Source organism: Balaenoptera ricei, chromosome 4 (genome assembly GCF_028023285.1).
Source record: "Balaenoptera ricei isolate mBalRic1 chromosome 4, mBalRic1.hap2, whole genome shotgun sequence".
Classification (NCBI taxonomy): Eukaryota; Metazoa; Chordata; class Mammalia; order Artiodactyla; family Balaenopteridae; genus Balaenoptera; species Balaenoptera ricei.
Window position 1 is genome coordinate 127,768,241 of NC_082642.1, and position 21,033 is coordinate 127,789,273.

The following is a 21,033-nucleotide window of genomic DNA, read 5'->3' on the forward strand; positions in this document are numbered from 1 at the left end:
ACTCCTCTCCACCAAAAAAAAGTCTACATTATAATTGTCCCTGGAATAGGTGAATATGTGAAAAAAAGGGGCTTTACACATGTGATTAACTTAAGGATCTTGAGGTGGAAGAGAATATCCTGGATTACCTGGGTGGGCTTGATGTAATCATAAAGGTCCTTAAAAGAGGGAGGCAAGATAGTCAGAGAAAGAAAAGGAGATGTGACAAGGAAGCAGAGGTTGAATTGATGTCATCATGAAGAAGTGACCAGGAGCCAGGGATTGCAGGTGGCTTTTCGAAGCTACAAAAGGCAAGAAAACAGATTCTACCCTCAGAGACTCCAGAAGGAACCAGCCCTACCGACACCTTGACGTTAGCCTGCTGTTACTAATTTTTACTTTTGATCTCTAAAACTGTAAGATAATACATTACATAGTTTTAAACCACTAAGTTTGTGGGAATTTGTTACAGTAGTGATAAGCAATTAATATCAATGTGTTGGGTGGGACAATTGAGGTCTGGCTGGATTTCTTTCTCTTTCTCCACGAGACCACTCCATGTGGTGATCTTGGGCTCTCTCACAGCACACTGTTCTCGAGTTAGTAGGACTTCTTACCTGGCAGCTGTCTACCCCCAGAACATGTGTTCTAAAAACAGGACACACAAGTTTCTCTTACTTTAAATACTAGAACTGCAACTGATAAATCACTCTGACACATTCTAATAGTTAAGTAGTCACAGGTCAAGACCAGATTCAGCTCTTGGTGGGGAGAGGAACCAGTAATGTCTGTCTTTATCCAGCCTCTGGACATATGCTATTTCCATTTCTCACAAATTCAAAATACATTCACCCCTCCTAAAATTCCTACAATTTCATTACATTATGATACCAAATTCAGTTTTTAGTTCCAAGATCTTGTCATTTAAATCAGCTCCAGGTGAAAATAAGACTCTGGGCACAATTACTCGGTTTTGGATCTGGATTATTATTCCTGTTGATTTGAAGACTTTGAACTAAAAGAACACTTTATCTGTCTTCTTTACATCTGACATAAAAAGAGGAGAGTCATAGGATAACTGCTTTTGACATTCCTATTCCAGACTAAGGAGAGCTCAGGAGGTATGGACAGTCACAGGTATAGAGCAATTCTGAAATACAGTCAGTCACATGTCACCAGTTCCTTGATTAGAACCCAATCCTGCTCTGTGGGAATGTTTTTCTTGTGGATCTTGACTCTACCCTCTAAGCTCTTGGCTGTACTTTCTGAGTCATATTTCCTTTTGCATAATAAAAGGTCCTCTTTTCTTCCCTCCTTCCTTCCTCTCTCTCTTTCTTCCTTTCTCCCTTTCTTCCTTTCTTCCTTTCTTCCTCCCTCCCTCCCTCCCTCCCTCCCTCCCTTTCTTTCTTTCTTTCTTTCTTTCTTTCTTTCTTTCTTTCTTTCTTTCTTTCCCTCCCTCCCTCCCTCCCTCCCTCTCTCTCTCTCTCTCTTCCTTTCTCTCTTTCTTTCTTTCTTTCTTTCTTTCTATCTTTCTTTCATCTTTCTTTCTTTCTTTCTCTCTTTTTCTTTCTTCCTTTCTTTCTTTCTTTTTAGCTAAGTAGTTTTCTTGCCCATAAAAGTTGGGGACCTGAATGTCTCTTTACATGTTGAACTCTCTCTCCCTTTTAGTCTAAGTAGGTAAAATTACTTTAAAAATCTTTGGACTTACATTTATAACCCACATTAGTAGACAAGTCACCCCCACAGACCTCTTACAATACATTGGGCTGAGAGTCAGAACACAAGAGGGCAATGTACTTCAGAGCCTTGGAGGACATTATCTAACTGGGAGCGTTTATGAACCACTGCATTACATGTTTATGAGGGTTTAACTGAGGTCCCAGAGCCTCACTCTTGGAAACATGACCAGTGTCCTGAATTCATTCATTGTGCTTGAAGAAATTTCTTACTTTCAGAGTATTTCTTGGGAGAGATGGAGGTGAGAAAATATTTTATTTTTGAACACAGCAAATGCTGCCTCAGCAAATTTCTTCTAGATTCTACTTTGAGACTGAATAGTTCCTTCTTTAGTATTTCTCTCTACCTGTACATTATCATACAGAGCTAAATAACAAATTAGATGACCATTATAAGGAAATATCATTAACCAAATCCATAAATTCAGTAAAAAATATGTTCCATTTCTACATAACCATGCATGAGAATATCATAAATTTTTGTCACTAAGAAACACATTTTTTTTTCTTAAAACAAGCTTCATAGCAAATTCCTACCTGTCATTTTAGTATTCACTAACAATTTCCCTAAGGCCCTTCTAATATCTGCCTGCTGCTTGTTCCCAAGCCAATCCCACACGTTTTCATTTAAAAACATTTTTTTACAGCAGCAATCTACTTTCACAAATCAGATTCTTCTTTGATTATTTATTGCTATGTAACTAACCACCCCCAAAACTTAGTGGCTCAAAACAACAATTTATTATCGCTCGCGTTTCTGATGGCTCATTCACTCAGCTGGATGCTTCACACTTTTGGTCTCTCATGTGGTTACAGAGGGATGGCAGCTGTGTCTGGAGTCATTTGTAAGATTGTCAGAGCTGGATTGGCAAGATGTGTTCTTTACTTACATGCTTAGAACCTCAGACTGCATACTTGGGACATGTAGGTTCTAAGAACCTCTCTCTCTTTCTCTCTCTCTCTCTCTCACTCCCATTCCCTCCTTCTCTCCTTCCTTCCTTGTCTGCCTCCCTCCTTCCCTCCCTGTGGTCTCTCCATGGGGCTAGCTTATGTTTCCTCACAGCTTGCTTGTCTCCGGGTATTCAAATGTCTTACATCAAAGCTAGATTTCCCAAGACCTGTATACCAAGACAGAGGAGTCAGAGGCTGCCAGTTCCCTTAACAAACTGGCATAGTGTCACTTCTACCACATTCCATTGATTAAGCAACCACACGGCCAGTCCACATTCAAGTGAAAGGGAATTAAACCTCACATCTTGATGGGAAGAGTGGCAAAGGGTTTGTACCAGTTTTCGTCTAAGACATGAAATTTTCATCCTCTTTTCTGAGAATTTCTCATGGACAGACAAAGATTAAATTCTGCTCCTTTAATTAGCATTTGCTTTTAAATGTCTTTATCCTCTACCTGATTTATGAATTATTCCAGGCCACGATAGGTAATGTAAATAGGAATTAGACCATATGTGGCATCATTGTAGTTGGTGAATTCTCTTTATCCACTAATCTATGGGAGTCCTACAAGAAAAGCTTATTATACCATTCTGTATTTCATAAACCATTGGATAATTCAATTCCACTTAAATGTTTTTCTCCAATCCCACATTACCCCCATTCTATGCAAAGACATGCTTTATCTTTATATTTCTCACAGTCTATTTTTTTGTTCCAAGTCTCCTAGCCCCTGTAGGTGCACTTAAAGGGGTGTAGGAGAACTCAACCATTTGAGGACCATAAAATATCTGGGTCTGGATTTGGGGAAAGGTTATACCATTATCCACTTCCTTTAAAAAATTTTAATTCTAGCATACCTAATAGTATGGGTATTACAAAATTCAAAACGTACCCAAAAAATTACACAATGATAAGCTCTGTGTTTTTGCTCAGTCCAAAAAGTAAAGTCCTCTTCTAGAAAAAACAAAACTAAAGTAACCAATTTATTTTGTATTCTGTTAGATATACACATGCATATACACACAGATACATATAAACAATTAAGTATATATGTATATATACATATATGAATACATATACATAAATGTGCATATATTTGTACATATGAATAGATACATATCTGTATTGCATTGTTTGTGTACATATGTATACTTATTATACAAATGGTAGCTTATAGGATATGCATTATAGCACACTTTGCTTTTCTTTGGTGATAATAATATAACTTGGAGAAGGTTCCATATTAGTTTTAAAAGAGTTTCATCACTTTGATTCATTTGTTTGTTTCTTACTTTACTTATGGCTATAGAGTATATCAATTTCTATTGAAGTATATGATACTTTTTTAACCAGTTTTCTATTGATAGATATTTAATTTGCTTCAAATATTTTTCTATTAAAAATAATGTTACAATGAATAATCCTGTACATATACCATCATTGTACAAGTCTGGGCATACTGTAGGATATACAATTGTTGAGTCAAAAGGTATGTAATTATATTTTTTAATTGGAACATACAGCCAAATCACCCTTCTTAGAGAAAATACTAGTGTTTATATTCAGTCTTTTGCAGTACCTCTTACCCAATTTTTTGAATATATATTGTATACTGTCAAATATTTGATCTTTATCCACCTGACACGTGAAAATAGTGTCTCATTAAATTTTAAATTTGCATTTAAAATGCAAAGTTACACTGGACATCTTTTGATGTGATTAAAACATTTATATTTTATTTTCCATCATTTGATTGTTATGATCCTTTGCTTATTTTTATGTGAGTGTGTTGGTCTTTTTCTTATGGACTTATATAAGCTTTTTATATAGAAGAGAATTATATTCTGTACTTTTGTCAATTAAGTTGCATACTAGCTTATCTCTTTTTTATTAATCGTTTCCTTTGATTGTTTACCATGGATTTTATTTCAATATCATCAGATTTATACTTTTTTATGGCTTTTAAATTTTCTCTCACATATGACTGTTTTTTGTGACATTAAATAAAAATTATAATTTTATATGATTTTTAACATTGTAATTTATGATACAGCTTGAATTTATTTTAGTGTAAGGTATGAAATATGCATCTGATTTGTCCAGATAACTACCCAGTTGTCTAAATATTAGTTATTATATAATCTATCTTTTTCCCACAATATTGAGATGCCTCTTTTACCAATTTCTAAATCTCTCTCTCTCTCTCTCTCTCTCTCTCTCTCTCTCTATATATATATATATATATATATATATATATACTCTCTCTATATATATATGTAATAGATAGATATTTACAGAATTTCCTTAGCCTTTGTTCTTTCTCTCATCCCTGCAGGAATATCACACCAGGTAACATTACATTTTTGCTACACCACTTCTGCCTTCAGGAGGTAAAGTTGGGCCTGGAGGGAAACAATTTTTCTTCAGAAGAGTTGATGTAGTCTTCACTTACCTAGACATTATCATGAATAAATAATCAATCCTTGGAGAAAGCATTTTAGATTCTGTATTAATTTCCTAGACCTGCCATAAACAAAGTACCACAGACTGGGTGGCTTAAAAAAACACAAATGCATTATTTCACGGTTCCAGGGTCTGGAAGTCTGGAATCAAAGTGTCCACAGGTCTGTGCTCCCTCAGACACCTGTAGGAAAATCCTTCCTTGTTTCTTCCTTGCTTCTGGTGGTTGGCTGGCGATATTTGCTGTTCCTTGACTTGCAACTGCCTTTGTTGTCACATGGAGTTCTCACTGTGTTTCTCTGTCTCCATGTGGCCACATGGCCATCTTTTTTATAAGGACACAAGTTGTATTGGATTAGGAGACCACCCTACTACATTATGACCTCATATTAAGTAATTACATTGACAATGACCCTATTTCTAGATAAAGTCACATTCTTAAGTACCAGGGGTTCAGCATAATTTTTTTGATGGGAGACAATTTAACCTATAACAATTCCTGCAGTTTGTAATAACTCCTTTGGATAATGTTCTTGATATTTTGCTCATTAACCTGACTCCACTGAACTCTTTTTGTGACTCCTGGATATATAAATCTTGTATTATTACCCAAGATATTTCTGTGACTATACTATCTACAAATCTATGCCTAATATGAACACTTATCAATACTATGATTATATAACAGACAATTTGAATTATTTTTAGAAAATAATTTGTAAACACATTTATATAATTGTATTAATATATTTTATGCACATACATAATTACCAATATTTATTATACTAAATCAATGAGCATTTGAAAGTATCTGTAATTGTTATTTTCTTTTTTGTACATATAGTATCCTACAGTCACTATTATGGACAAATCCTGCCATGGGGTTTCAGTTACAGAGTAAAAGCCAAATTTTCTGCATGATTTATCATCACTACACTTATTTCTTATCCCTCTATCACATCCCCGACTCTACTCAGTTTGCTAACTCTCCTCCATACTTCATTGGCCCTGTATTTTATAATCACAATATATTAATATTAATAAATAGAAAAATACAGTGAACCATCACTTGCTAAGTAAGAATTCATGTATAAATTACTTTCTTCTATACTTGTTAATGATTACCAATGCATCGGATTCTTATGATTTGTAGATCATGATACCATTAAATTGCTCTCCAAAGCATCTAAACTTATTGCTGATAAAGTCTTTGGTCAATACTACAACTCTCAATTTTATAGAAATGTGAAATTGTAATTATATTTGGATTTTCTTGTATAGATTAGTCCTTTATTCATTTTGCGTGATCCTTACTTAGCCAAATGTATCAAACCCAGTCTGAGGAAGGACTACCTTCAGAGAAGAGGGATGATCAGCTTGGATCTCCCCCCCGACCAAAAAAAAAAAGAAGAGAAAAACAAAGAACAAAAATGTGGGACTGACATCTAAGTCTACACAGAGAAGAAAGATTTAGAATCTGGCAGACACATGTTCTGACAGTCACAGAGTTTCATTCTGTGGTAATACATGAGTAGCTCGGCATGTTTAACCACCAACTGTATGGAATGTCTTTCAGCACACTCTGATTCTATGTTTACAAGTCAACATGGTGAAGAAAAATTCTGGCTCCAAAGTCTATTGATCTCAGGAAGTAGAAGAATTTATTATCAAACATAAGCAATCTGGTTATAAGAAAGTATATATTTTCCTTTAATGTTCAAACTCACACTATTTTTGATGTCTTGAATGAGTGAAAGAACAAATAACACTCTGGATCTGGATAATATCAAGTTTTTATATCTGTAACATAGTCAGTGGGGGAGGGAGGTATATTCTGGTGCATGGTGACCACACCAGGAAATTGACCTCTATTAAGCCCTTGGTGGCAGTAACTGGCCTTTTAAACCACTACCTTTATGTTGTCATTGTCAAGCTGCAGTGACATAGCATTTAATAACTTTGGCATATTTAAAATAATACAATCATTAAAATGACAGAGAATGGCCTAAAATAAATGGGAATGATAGAGGAATGTTAACCTTTGTTACTGGCTGAAATTTAAATTTAAATTTGTAATATATAAGAATTTTAAATACTTAAGAGGGTGGTTTTGTCTTTTAATGGGAAAAGAAATATTGGGTTAACTTTTTACCTATTTGAAAGGGATTGATTCATTTTGTGTTATATTCACTGAAGTGGAAAATTAGCATGGGGTTATTAAAAGAAATTTAAAAAGAAAACTCATTGTGGACTAGAATGAAAAGAAAAGTAATTAATTTGGTGCATTTTCAATTGCTCCTAAGAAAGACAATGCACTGCAAAAAAGAATTAACACTGTGGAAAATAATCGGAACAGCAAAGGGCAAAAGTACAAATTTTATTGAGAGCAATGATTCTGATCATGTGATTTGGAACAATGCAGTGATCTTCAAGTTATGCAAATCTGAGTATAGAATTTTATTTCTTTTTTAAAAAATATCTTTACAAAATCTGAAATAAGTGTGTTCTAAGAGAACTTCTAAATTAAATAAAAATCAATAGATAATATTGCACTGTCACTCAGGTGACAGTCAGTGCTACTTAATAACCCACAGCTGTTAATTCCTTTGTTCTTGAACCATCAATAAAGTAATTTGATCATTGTGATGGTTAATTTTAAGTGTCAACTTGTCTGGGCTACAGTGCCCAGATATTTGGTCCAACATTATTCTGGGTGTTTCTGTGAGGGTGTTTTAAGATGAGATTTATATTTAAATTGTTGGACTTTGAGTAATATAGATTTCCCTCTGTAACGGGCATGGACCTCATCCAATTAGTTGAAGGCCTGAATAGAACAAAAGACTGAACTTTCCTGAGCAAGAGGGGATTCTCCAGCAGACTGCTTTTAAACTCAACTACAACTCTCTCCTGGGTTTCCAGCCTGTAAGCCTCTCCCATCAAATTTTGGATTTGCCAGGAATCTACAATTGCATGAGCCAGTTTTTTAAAACAGATCTCTTTATATATATATATATATATATATATATATATATATATATATATATATATTCATCCTATTGATTCTCTCTCTGGAGAACTAGGACCAATACAGTCAACATAAATGCTTTCCAGTACATTTTTCTTTCTTGACTGGCCTAAAACCTTTGTTTAAGATGCTAGATTCAGGGCTTCCCTGGTGGCGCAGTGGTTGAGAGTCTGCCTGTCAATGCGGGGGACACGGATTCGAGCCCTGGTCTGGGAAGATCCCATATGCCGCGGAGCAGCTGGTCCGCAATGGGAGAGGGCGCGACAGTGAGAGGCCCGCGCACCGCGACGAAGAGTGGCCCCCGCTTGCCGCAACTAGAGAAAGCCCTCGCACAGAAACGAAGACCCAACACACCCAAAAATAAATAAATAAATAAATTTATAAGATGCTAGATTCAGAGAATCTGAAGAAATTCTCGTTTCTTACCTCCCTTGTCGGAGGTCCAGTGATCTTTGACATATCATGATCCTTTCTGATATATTTCAAGAGGAGATTCTACCAAGCATTTAGATCTATCAAAATGTTTTAATGTTAGGAATTTGCTTATTGCAGTCACTTAAATCTTTCCTCACAGGTAAACTAAATTGGACACAAATGCAAATTTAAAATCTAAAGGGCATTAAGAAAACTAAAATTGGTAAATCCTATTTGTTAAAAGTTGAAATTCACATTTAGTCATCACAACCACCCTCTAATCTTTAGATCACATGTGAGATCCATTCCAGATAACATGCTCTTCCTCTGTCTTGGGAACTCAAGCAGGGAGCACGTTGGGCAGTGAGCACCACCTCTCGAGACCTGCTTGCTCATCAGCTGGGAGATCACACTTGAGCCTAGTAGAAGAAAGAAGTCTTGCACCTGGCTGTCAGTTTTCTATTGCAGTTGTAACAAATTTCCATTAATGTAGTGGCTTAAATGCAACACAAATTTATTCTCTTCAGTTCTGTAGGTTAGAAGTATTACACGAATCCTACTGGGTTAAAATCGCTGACTGGCTATATGGATAAATACCAAAATATTAAACGTGGTTATCTCCATCTATGTCTGTGATGTAGAAGTGTAAGTGATGTGTCTTTTATTTTTACTAATATATATTTTATAGCTTTAACTGAATTGACTAATACTAATTCAGAAATCAAAATAGAAAAACAAAACTTTGGAAAGAGAAAAACATGCATTTGATATACCTTTAATGAACCTAAACATAAATATTTAAACAAAGAAACTGTAATAGTCAATTGACTCCCAATGATAATTTCCAATCCATTTTCAGTAGAATCTACATGAAATTCTTAGCTAGAGAAAATTAACTTTTTTGAAAGGCATATAACATTAAATTTATTGGCATTATTATTAAAATCCCTGTTGTTATTATTCATTTGTATCTATCTAAGTATATTGACAAGTGACAAAGGAATATGCAGAATCCTGTTGAAATCCCACATGAAGAATAATGGGCTCTTTAAGTTGATATATAGGAGGATGGATTATTTTAAGAGCTTTATATAACTTGGGACAAATAGCCTTAAAGTCATTTATTTGTTTTTCTCCCAAAAAGTAGTCTCATGAGGGGATTACATCCAGGCATTTAATGACTTCTCACTTCTTTATTTCTTACACTGTGGTCAAAAGCATTTGACACTGTTCCCAACTCTCTTTGTCTGGAAATACTCATTTCTCCTTGACCTCTCAATAGTATTCAACTTTGTTGGCCCCAAAGGAAACATAAAGAGCTCTACACATAGATGATTTGCAGCTAGATTGTGAGAGCTTCATTTGTTAACAGTTAGTAAATCCCTTCTCCAGATTACTTCAACCACAGCATAATTTAAGAGAGGTGTCTAGAAATTTTGATTTTTGTTTTCTATTCTTTCACCCAAATAAAATGGGCCCAGTAGAAGAACTTTAATAGGTTTGCACTTATATATTTTCCTGCAGCTGCTAGCAAATTTTACATTTAGTCAAAGATTGGTATTGTCCATTATTTAATGTATGTTTATTTCCTTAATCTTGAATAAATAAGTTAAACACTATTTGTAAAACTAATACTCAACTATTATAAAAAGTAAAAAATATTACAAGTGCTGAAATCCAATATATCTTAGTATGTGATTGGAGGTCACATTTTGTTTTTATATTGTGCATTTTTCTTTAATATAGCTTAAATTTTCCTTTTTATGCTTCTGCATTTCATGAAGTCAATTTTAACAAGACTTCAGGAAGTTACAAAACAGAAGACTTATGAACACAAAAATGTTAATTGTATTTCTTTTTTAATAGTATTAGTGAAATATAATTCACACCATGAATTTAACCCATTTGAAGTGTATCATTCAATAGCTTTATGTGTATTTTCAGAGTTGTGCAATGATTACCACAATTTTAGAACATTTGATTCACCCCCAAAAGGAACTTCATACCACATAAGAGTATCTCCTATATTCTTCAAGCCCATTCCCACAAGTCCTATGCAACCACAAATCTACTTTGTGTATATATAGATTTGCCTAATCTATACATTTTATGTTTATGGATTCATATAATATATAGTCTTTTGTGACTACCCTCTGTTTATCTATTGAAACATTTCAATCCCTTTAATAATTTTTTCAGTATTTAAAAAAATTTATTTTCTTAATGGTTGCTCTATAGAATACAATGAACACCTTAATTATCAGAATCTACTTTATATTTATATTAACAATTCCAGTGAGCTGTAGAAATATTACTCCTATAAAGACCTATTTCCTCTTCCCCTTTCTGTGCTCTTATTGTTATACATATTACACCCATATATATTAACACCCCAAAATACATGGTTAAAATTAGGTAGGTATAATATATTTATATAACTTGTGTAATTTTATGTCTTTTAAAAACACTGAAAGAAGGGAGAGCCAATATATACTTATAATTTTATTTAATATAAATTTTCTTATTTACAATTCCTGGTTCTCATTTGTTCCCATGGGTTCAAGTTAACTTCTAGTGTTATTTCCTTATTCCAAAACAGCTCTGTTCCCACCCATATCCTTTGTGCTAATATCAAATATATTATATTTCTATATATTATAGGCCCAGCAGTACAATTATACACCTATTGTTTTATACAACTGCTTTTAAAATCAATTACTAGGAGAAATGAGAAGAAATATGCAATTGCAGTGTCCTTTACAATTATCTAAATAATTACCTTTACTGGTATTCATTATTTTTGTGGGTTATTATGCGGATTTGAATTACTGTCTGATATTATGTGCTTTCAGTCTGGAAAGCTGTCTTTAGTATTTCTTGTATTTCTTGTAAGCTCTGCTAGCAACAGTTTTGTTTTGTTTTTTTCCTATCAGCACTTTGAAATGTCATCTCACTGCCTTTTGACTTCCAGTGTTTCTGATGAGAAGCCAGTTTTTAATCTTACTTTGGTCCCATTGTATGACAAATTGCTTTTCTCTTCCTACTTTCAAGACTTCCTCCTTGTCTTTCAATATTTTATCTATCCTATAACTGATCCATAGTACCCCTTTGCATTTGTGCTGCTTGGAGTTTGTTGAGCTGCTTGTTTGTATATAGCAATGTTTTTAATCACATTTGTGAAGTTTCAGCCATCATATATTCACATATTTCTTTCTATCCCTTTCTTTCTCTCCTCTTCTCTGCTGCTCTCCTTATGGGTGTGTTGATGTACTTAATGCTGTCTTACATTTCTCTGAGGTTTGCTCATTTTTCTTCATTCTCTTTGTTCTCTCTGTTCTTCAGATTGTCTAATCTCTATCAATCTGTCTTCAAGTTTGCTGATTCTTCCTTCTGCCAGCTCATAACTATTGTTGAGCTGCTGTAGTGATTTTTTTCTTTTCAATTATTGTACTCTTCAACTCAAGAATTTCCATGTGGTTTTGTTACAATTTTAATCTATTGGTGTTCTTGATGTGAGGAAACATTGTCATGATATCTTTCTTTACTTCTTTAAACATGGTTTCTGTGGTTCTTTGAACATATTTACAATAGCTGTTTGAAGTCTTTGCTGAGTTGACACTTCACCCTTCTCAAAGGAAGTTTCTGTTACCTGCTTTTTTCCTGTGTGTGGGATACTCTTTTCTGTTTCTTTGCATGTCTCCTAATATGTTGTTGAAAAGTACACATGGTAGATAATATAGCAACTTTAGATTCTGAACCTATTTCTGGGGCTTGTTGTTGCCTTATAGATTTTTATAGTGATATGGCTGAACTATTTAAGTGAAATTTATTTTCCCCACAATGTGCAGCCTCTGATGTCTTTCCTTAGAGAGTGCAGACATGGGCAGACACACAGTCATCATGGGATAATAGTGGTTTAGCAGGACTCTCTTTGCCTCTTTCCCTGATCTTTCTGTTACATTCTAACTCCTCTACCTCTGTTGGTACCATACCCAGCTGTTAGCCTCTACTATTTGCCCATTGAATACGTTAGTGTTTTTGTCAACTCCCTGGGCATAAATAGCTCCACAGTCTGATCCAGTTGAATTCAGGTCCCTTGTGGAGTAGTCTTTGAGTCCAGTCTAGAGGCTTATTTTCACCCAATCAGGGCTCTTCTTAGCTGTTTCTTTCCCTAGTTCTCTCTTTTATCTTCTAACTGGTGAATGATTTAGCTTGTTGCTATCATGGAGCTACCAACTCCTAAAAAATCACTTACCACAAAAACCTCCATTATTTTCAACTGCACCTTAAAGCTCAGTTTTCTAATGGTTTCTTATACATAAAGTCACTCCCTTTATAGAAAGCAATGAGTTTGCCTTTCTTCCTGGGATAATCTTTTGTCCTCCTACTCTGAAGCTGAGAGCAGAGACAGTAACCCACTTTTCTTAGAGTGGCAGCCCTTTTTTATGCATGGGTCACTGGGTGGGGGCAGTAGTTCCTGGTCTTCTCCACTTTCCGTCACGCAGCTCATGCCTTATGAGCAAGCTATGGCAGTGGTGATTGGAGTCCAGGGTTCTTGTCTTGCTGGGATAGATATTCCACCCTATGAGAAGGTGCTGGGTGGAGAAGGGGATCCCAACCTCTCAGCTGCTTTTGCCTGGAATAGAGCTGCTATAATATGGAGACTGAAAGAATGAAGGTAAGATGAGAAATGTTGGCAGTCTTCCCATTATGGTGAGATATAATAGCCTTAGACTAGGACCTGGAGGAATATATTTAACTAATTTTAAAGGATATTTAATTAATTTAATTTATTAAATTGTTGAGAAAATAATTCTAAATTACATGTTAATTTAATTGTCCAACATTTCTATTGTTTACCCGAGCATGCTATAATTTCTATACTAAAACAGGTTCTTGATATTTTTATATTATTAATAAAAAATCAAACAGAGGATTACTTGAAGGACTGTTCATTTAAATACAAGTCAATTCTACTGAAATAATGAGCATTCAACAATTTAAAACTACCTTTTGAGAAGTACTGTATTTTGACATAATTCATTTACCACGCATTAGGATTATTACATGGCATTAGTAGCCTGAGTTCATAGAAAGGTTTCTAAGGCATTAATTTTGTGTTTCTTCTTCAGTATGTCATTTCCATTTATTTTGAATCTAAAGAAAAAAAAAGAATGAATTTCAGCTTTTCCTGGTAGAATTTAAGTTTCTCAAACAGCATGAAATAACAATCCCACAAAAAATTTATTTACTTTTAAATTAATTTTTATAGTCCCTTGAAGAGTTTTCCCCCAATGATGTTTGATTTAGTAATTAAAAAGAACAAACAACAACACCAAAAAACAACATTGTGCTGCCTCCCTCAGTCTATCCTTGGCCAAACTGAGAAGTGGGCTCAGATTATCTCCTGTGTTCCTCCCTTCCTCTTATGCTATTCTGGAATGTGCCTTCCTCAGAACACCATTCTGCTCTCCTTGATCATATGTTGCCTTACTATTATGTGTTTCTGGTTTTTATCCCAAGACTGGATCACCATGTCTTCAAGGTAACAAGTAGATATTTAAATAAAGTTGTGCCTAATAAGAAAAGTGTTGTTGCAGATGCCATACAGGTGATTTAGACCTTACATACTATGTGCACTAACTTATAAGAATAAAAATTACCTGTGGCCTAAATATTTGAAATTTGTCAGAATCTCCAAATATCTTTTAAATCAAAATATATCAGTATTCCCTTCTTTGCTGATAAACTCAGTGTTCATAATCTTAAGAATGAGATTTTGTTAAATCAAAATTGACAAAGTAGAAGAGGCTCTAAATATGCCTTTATTTTCTTCTTGTGACTTAGAGAATTCAGAAAATTATGTATCTAGATACATTAGTTATAATATGACAAGTGCCTATACATAGGCCTGAATTGAGGGATTTGCAATGATACATAAAATTTTGAAACCACTGCCTTAGCATATAACCATCTCTCTTTATGCACCTGTGGGCAAAGAGAAGAGGAAGAGTCAATGGACAAAATTACCTATTGATCTCTCAACAAAGTGCATCTTTTTTTATTATAATAGGTTCCCTTTACCCTGCTGGGTGTTATTGTATTGGAAAAACATTTAAAGAATATAACAGCTAACTGTAGCCTTAAGTATGAGTTTGATTCCCTATGGTTAAGACAGGACTATACTTCCAAGTGTTTTAATTTTCATTAAAAATGTTAGATACTATTATAATCCACATGTTGAGACTCTTATCTTTACTTACATTGGATTTGCAAGAGAAAGTTTACAGTCAAGTTTTATTTCCACTCGATATCAAGATTGGCTCTTAGGTGCTACTGCTGATCTTCTGCTCTTGCCTAGATTTCCTATATATTCTGTCACATGTCAGTATGGTGTTTCCAACTTTCATGTCCACACCAGTGTGCTGGAGTCAGTTCTCTCAAAACAAAAATAGAACACAGTAAAACTCAGAGAGTCGGGACCGTGTAATTGGGGTATGAGTGTGTGTGTGTGTGTGTGTGCACGCACACATGTGCATATTTCATAGGAGACTAATAAAGGTTGAAAAGATGTAGGATAAGAACCAATTGTTGGTTTATAGCATAAATATGGAGTCTAATTCTCTAGAAGTTACGATTATACCCTGTTCATGTGTTAAAAGGAACTCATGATACACAAATGACAGGTCCTGAAAAATAGATGATATGGAGCTCATGAATTAGAAACTGAGTAGCCAAAACAAACATAAAGTTCTCCAAGAGAATACAGAAAAATAAGACACAAAGTGGGGAGAAGTGGGTGAGCCTGTGCATGTAATAGTCTTGGTACTTCCCTCCTCTCCACTAAAACTGGGAATTTCACTCATAGGGTAGGTGGAGTATAAAATAATTTATAGTCCTACAGGATTTGAATATTTTGTAATTGTAGATGATATAATAAAGATTCTGACCAGATAGGAAACTCTAGTAAATAAACGACTTTCTACATATCTGTTGTTTTACTCTCTCATACAACGGAATTATTTATGTTGTTACTTTCTTGTGAAATACTATTGCAAAGCTTTAAAACAATAAAAAATAGCTTTACAGATTTATTCATAATTTGAGGGATGTTGATTTATCTTTTGACATACATAAATATTTTTATAAAAAGTATTAAATTGCCCCCTATATAATATGCCTTTTTATCTAGATAGTTACAAACTTCAAAAAATTGTTTCTAGGCTTACCCTCTTTCTTGTCTCTAATTGGTTGTGAAGGACTTTTGAATCTCTGCAAATCTGTCTCCCGATACTTCTGGGAAAATCTGAGACCTTTTCTCATTGGGTCATAAAAGTGTCTGTTTCGGCCAGAACTCCCGCTGTCTGCAGGGCACACAACTTCCTAGTGTGGAGTGTCTGACATGGAGGGGATTCCTGTCTTTCTTCTGAGCACAGCAGTTGCCCAACTAAGCTGCACACTTGTCACTTCTCCAGGTTCCCGTCTCTGGGAAAGTGAGTGTGTGTGTTTGTGTGTGTGTGTGCGTGCACGTATGGTGGGAAGGCAGGCCAATAATGGCTTCCTCTGTATTTTAGAGTCGTTTAGAAGGGGCCCAATGCTCTTACATGTGATCAATATTTACATATTTTTCTTTATGCATTTTCTTTAAAAAGTCTTTTTCTCACAAACCAAATTGACCAATACAATTAAGAAATATCTTGATAGTATTTTATAGAAATAGATTTGAGTCATAAGAAAAATAAACAAGTGCTTGCCACAGAAAACAAATTATGTTTCATAATTTACACATTCTTTAAGTATTCCACAGGTGGGAGTCTGAGACTCAAGAATGAAAGAAACTCCTTCCTTAGAGTCCTCTTTCATTAAAAGAGTTCCCAAGTTAAAGAGTCTATGCTTTGGCAACAGTTATCATGAGCCATGTGCTTTATATTTATTATATAATTTTCCATTCACTACTTAATTGAATGAAACAGCTATTATTGTTCCCGGAGAGAATATAACTTGTTCAGGGTCACACATATCTAATAAGTGGTGAAGCCAAAATTTAAACATAGGTCTGCTAGATTTCAAAGTCTTTACTCTTCCCACAGTGATACGATGCTTCCCTTCAGAAACGATGTCTCATGGCCAACCTCCTGCAACAACTGCAATGTAACTTAATCACAAAAGAATTACCTGTGTTTCCAAAAAAAAAAAAAGATGCAATATTTTTCATAGTAGAAAGAAATTAAATTGGTGTTTCTCTGGGAAATAACGTTAGCTTTACTTGAAACAAAAACAAGTAAAATTTGTATTATATAATAGAGAGTTTAGCAACAAATTGTTCTTTTTAGTAATAAGCATGTTATAAAATGTCAGTAGAATATAGGCAACCTTTTTTGTCATATTTATCCTATATAATCACACAATGTGAAAAATATTATTCGATTTGCAGGTAAACGGAATAAAAATTTATAAAAAACATTTTTATCTTCACTTAAGCTCTAATCCATTTGAAAAAGTATCTTTAATATAATTGTGTCATTAAATCACAAAAATGGAAATTACGTTAACAGCAGGATGTTATCTTTTATTGAGGGCAAACAGCAGGGTTGCTGCTAATGAGAACATCATCAACTTATCAGCAAAAGGTCAGCCCAAAGAGCTCTTTACCCAACTTCTCCCTAAGTAGTTATTTTTCCCCTTTGATGGCATATCACACTGACAAGCTAGCCTTATACGTGGCTATATTATTATGAATTAGTCTCTGTTATGACAAGGCATATAATTACAAAGCACCCATTAAAGTTGGTACACATCGTTCAGAAGTTAATTCCTTTCCCTAAAAGGAATACTAAGCTTGTTTTGGTGATGTTGTTGTTCATTTGTTTTTAACATTTTGAAATTATTGATATATTTTAAGTGCGTCCTCCATTCAAGACCTTGAAATGTATAAAGGCATTTTAAACAATGGGTAAGGGCATAGGTTTGGATAAAAAGAGGGCTTTATACAGATTGATCAGATTCTTATCCTTATTCTATTGATTGCCCTCTCTACAAACAGAAAGATAAAGTAGTAATCAAAATTACAGTATCATTTACTGTGAGCTTATTTTCTGCCATGCACTGGTCCAAGTGTTTTATAAGCACCCTTCATTTTATATTCACAGCAAGCTTTTAATAATTACAATGATTAACTTTTGTTTGCTTTTCCACAGGTTTTTGAAGACTGTCTTGGAGCTCATAAGAGTTCACCAAGATTTGATTAGAATTGCTTTACTAATGATACTTATTAGATAAAAACATTTGGAATATTAAGACATGGGAAGCTGTTGTGTATATCACCTGAAATTCTGTGCTTGTACTGACAAAACGTAGCAAATAATTATTCAGATTAATAATAATAATAATGAGATTCATTCTAGGCATCTCATTTTCCCAACTAGATATCTCTATTGCTTGTGTCCTGAATTGAATGAATATAAAGAATTGGTCAAAGGGCTAACGAAGGAAGCAAAATTAATTCAAACCTCACAAAACCTCACTTTTATAGTGTTGTGATACGTAATTTTATGTGTAAACTTGGGTAGGCCATAGTACCCAAATATGTGGTCAAATATTGGTCTAGATGTAGCTCTGAAGTAATTTATATGATGTTATTTATTTATTTATTTTTATTCAAACAGAAAGTCACAAAAATTATAATCATCCTCATCAGTTCTCTCAGTCCCATGTAATTAATTTTTTTATCTTGATCTTTTGTTAGCACTTTTATGAATTCATCAGTTTTCCATTAGAGTTCTGAAAATGCTTATTCATTCAGTTCAGCAGTATAGTCAGTTACCAGAAACCTGTACTTGTCAGAGTCTTTTCCATGAATTCCTTGAAGATGAAACCCTTTTATAGGAACATTTTTGCAAAAGCATCAGAGTACACCCAGAACTGTAAATGACAAAAGACTTAAAAATGACCATGGTTAAAGATTTGATGAAAGTTTATAATAATGAAATTGACAAGGAAATTTAGTTATTTCTGAGATATACATTTTAAAGAAATAACTAGAATTATGACTTATAACATTATACCAAAACATATAAGATTTTTAGAAATTTCATGTAATATCTGAAACATTTATGTTAACATATTTCCATACAAATAACCCAAAGAAAGTTTAGTATTAGTTGTTTTTGTTTGTTTGTTTTTTTATACTGCAGGTTCTTATTAGTCATCAATTTTATACACATCAGTGTATACATGTCAATCCCAATACCCACTTCCTAATACCATCATATTAACATTAGGATTTCAACATAAGAATTTTGGGGAAACCCAAACACTCAGACCATAGTGGTAGGTATAACTCTAATGTACATATCGAGACCCATGCATACAACAGTTAAGAGACCTAAACTCTCTGAACTATGCTCTCATGTTAACATTATAAAATAGCATTGCTGGAGAAAGTTTTAGAAAGGAATAATCAAAGCACTGATGCACCCAGTTTCTTTCATCTTTGGTCTGTATCCACACTTTTTGACTAGTAAGTGGCAGTATCCTTCCGCCATAAACAGAGTGCCTTCTTTGCCTCTTGGCTTTGGGTTTGGAAATATGTGTGCTTTGCTGGAGAGACTGAAGCAGAAATACAGATTCTAAGGAGATATGTCTGTGTGTGTAGGTTCCCATTTGCAATTTTGTGTTCTAGTATCACCTTGGGGACATGTGTAGGCTATTCTGCTGTCCTGGGAGGAGAATGCAAGATGCATAGGGAAGAGTCGGGTTTAGCCAGCTTCCCAGTCTAGGTCAACCAAGCAGAATAACTTTATTTTTCCCATGAAGTTTATTTTCCAATTCCTAAAAAGGTCCTCTGCAGTAATGCTTGTGCCTATAGTAGCTGTAGCCAAGTTGTTGGTTTATGCAGAAGTGCACAACTGTGACAGATCTGGACCTAGCCAAACAATAAGAAACTGGTATTTATACACTCAAGCCAACATAAACAAATAATGTTGAACAGTTTGATCTCTTCCTCTTTCATGCCTAAGGAAGGGATATAATCAGTTTTCTTTGTTATAAAGTAACTGCTCAAAAAATAAATAAGAAAAATGAGTAATATTTGGAAAAGCTAAATTACAGGCAGAGATTTGGTAGTACAACTCCATCGTCAGATCGCACATTATTCAGATGTGCTTTGTAGAAGACTGTTTTGAACTTTAGCTAGGATTTCAGGCAGTTTTTCAAAGAAATATGGCTTTTTATAATCTTTGTGTAAACATCATTATCTCTTTTACTTACTAGAAGACCTTTCCCCCTTCATGACGCATAAAGGGAAAGCAAACATTTAAACTTTCTACCTAAGGCAATAATTGCTACCTGCAAAGCGTCAACTCATTAATGAACTGTTTTATGTGCTTGCCAGAATTACAGAGCTATTTTATATTGCCTAGGAAGGCTGTAGACATTTTTCATAATCATGCTCAATCGTCCACTAAAACAGACCTAGTATATTAATATTTATTTTGCCTTTTTTCTTGTTTAGATAAAAATTTTCACCGTGATTTAGATTAGCCCTCAAATTATATTTTGCTAAAATGAAGTGTGTCTGTCTGTGTGGAAATGTGTGCTATAACTGACTTAATTGATTTAAAAATAGTAATACTGTTTCTATTTATATTTTCTTTAGCAATTCTGACTATATATTATATAGATAAAAATCAGCAGCTAACCAAAAACAAATTCTGTGTAACCAAAATACAATTCAATTCCACAGGTATGTATTGAATACCTACTGTCTTCCAGGCACAGTTTTAGGCCAGCAATGAATAGAACAAAGTCTTTTCTTTTGGAAATTACATTCTGGTGGAATTTTCTACAATTGAATGTAATTGTTTTATGAGTGATTGGTTAATTCATTCATTCATTCATTCAACAAGTACTCATTTAACACATGTAGTAACGTATGAGGTCCTTTTTGACACTGGGGTACAGCATGAAAAGAGAGAATGCAGGTCAACATGGAGTACATTAATTTGAGGTTTGGAAAACGGAAGTCAATAAATGAGTAACAATTACGCAGGACAGTTTGGGTTGTGATCCGTGTTATATTTGGTTTTAGGGAGAAGAGAAGGAAAGCCACCAGAATAAGTCACATATAGGAGGTGGCTTCTCTAAAGCAATGCCATTTGTGCTAATAACTGATAGATGAGAATGAGTAAGACATGCAGAAACTTGGAAGAACATTTCCGCAAAGTCTGAGTATAAAAAACAAATAGACTACAAATATATGAAATATTGTCCAAACACAATAGCAATCAAGAGAGTGAAAATTAAGCAGCAATTAGGTGTGATTTTATCCATTAGCTTGGCAAATGTTTTAATGTGTAACCGTATTAGAGAAATGAGAGCTCTCATACACAGCTTGTGGAAGTTACAATAAAATGGAGATCAGTTAAGAAATATTTACCAGAGATAAAGATTCCATGTCCTGTGATGCAG